Consider the following 2,392-nt stretch of genomic DNA (forward strand, 5'->3'; position numbering starts at 1 on the left):
TCTCTCTCTCTCTCTCTCTCTCTCTCTCTCTCTCTCTCTCTCTCTCTCTCTCTCTCTCTCTCTCTCTCTCTCTCTCTCTCTCTCTCTCTCTCTCTCTCTCCCTCGCAGAGGCGCTTGCGCACAACATGAGAGCCGCACACCCCATTTGGTTATATTATGGTGCTCAGCAAGGGGTGGCACAGATAAACCTCCTGACACACATCTCAGCATAGCTCGGGTACCGATAATGAGACAGGTCCCCGTGTATAGCGTAAACTCAGCCTGACACAAAACACATTTAAAAAAAAAAATGCATAAAGTAGCGTAGTCTTTTCTACGCGGACAGTGACACACACCATTCGCTTACCTCCGTAGTCGCAGCTTCAGCCCCGGCGTGTGTCCTTGTTTCGCTACGTTATGTATGAATGCTGTCTTTATCCAGCAAAGACTGTTGTTGCATTTTACGGGAAAATGTATAATAGTGTCTCTCGCTATAGACCGTCTGTTGTCTGTCAGGTGTCCGGTCTTTGCTGTCTTTCTTTCTTCGTTCCCAGCAGAGTAGTCAGGAGTTGGCAGATGCCACAGAACGCGTCTTTATCCGCTCTCTGCACAGCGTCGGTTCTGTAGATGCGAGCGAATGCTTGGTCAGACCGATACACCGTGTGGCTACTTTACTCCCGATGCCGCTCCTCCCCTTTCACTTTAGGTTTTCTACGGAGCCCTACAGCGCCTCTCACTTGTCTCTGTATGGAACTACATATGCCTAAACTTATATATTGGAAGGCTACTGTCTGTCGGCTACTGCTGTTGTACAACATAGACCTATTACTGTACTGCTGCGGTGTAAAGAGCATACATACGTTACTACCTGGACGACCGCGCATAGTCCTGTGCTAAAGTCCTGTGTTCAAAGGGCGGGAAATAGTCCGTGCGCGGGTCAGTCAAACCATCCTCGTGCTCTTTGCCTGTCATACACTGTTCTTCATCTTGTTCTTCTTCTTGTTCTTCTTCTTGTTCTTCTTCTTCTTTTCAATCAAGCAATTAGGCTAAATATTAATCAATGTCTCAATGACTCAACGGTCACCAACATATTCTGGCTTTTAAAGACGGTTTGCTACTTTGTGTGATTGTTCCAAGACGGTACCATGATTGATTGTTTGATTTTCCTTATTGAACAATAAAGGAAACCAACGCTGTACGGAGGTCGAGATGTGTCTTCCAGCATATCGAAACATATCCTGCATTTCACTTGCTTCTTATTTTCCAGGATTTTGTTTTTCCGCAGTACACTGACAATGTATGGATATTTATGCTCAGTGGTGTGTTCTGCGTCGCCGCAGGGCCCCAGATGCGCTACACAGCGTTCCGTTGGGCTTCAACTGACCTGAACATTTCTCTTCATCTGACCCGCACTAGGCCCTATAAGGCCGCAAGCATAAATAAATAAATACAAAAACGGGGACGGGGGCTTAAAAACAGTGTTACTATAGCTACTAGTTCTCCTTCTCAGATTGCATGCATAGGAACTTTTTTTCACAACATAAATTATATTGAAGATGTTAGATGCATATTATATTATTTGTAGAACTGTGGTGTTATGTGGCAATATAATATTTACTCAATGAAATGTCAATACATTTTTTATTCATATTTTCATGTTGGTTTATTCTATTAGTCTACATAACACAAATGGAATGTAACTACAGTCCCCATTCAAGTTGAGTAATAATGACATACAGTAGATTAAATTGCAATGCACTATGCTATTTTCTTGTCAAATTTCATGTAAGTGAATAAAGTAGCCTACTAATATGTGTGTATACTAGTATGTGAGTGACTGCTATGTTCATTATACCTACATAGTGATTGATAGTGAGACTAAGAGTATGAGTGGTGGTTTAAGTAGTTATTATTTTAAATCATAGTCTAGCTACTCAGTTGAATGCTTTTCACTAGTACTGTATACCCAAGTATACAATAAATATTATGAAAGAAAATCAGGTCATTCAATGTTATATGCTCATAGTCAAAAGGAGGACACACACACACAAGCTGGCACACAGGCACACACACACACACACACACACACACACACACACACACACACACACACACACACACATACATACACTGCACACAGACACACACACACACATACATACACACACACACACACACACACACACACACACACACACACACACACACACACACACACACACACACATACATACACTGCACACAGACAATACTGCTGACCTCAGAATCTATGAGCAATAAACAGAAGTAATTGGGCCCATGGGGGAGTAATCTACCACCTCATCTATAAGTGTAACTATCTTTGTTTATCATCTTGTTACTGCCCCAATATATCATTACAGGCACAGTCTCAAATAAACACAAAAAACAGTAG

The sequence above is a fragment of the Argentina silus genome (assembly GCF_951799395.1).
Source record: "Argentina silus genome assembly, chromosome: 17".
Classification (NCBI taxonomy): Eukaryota; Metazoa; Chordata; class Actinopteri; order Argentiniformes; family Argentinidae; genus Argentina; species Argentina silus.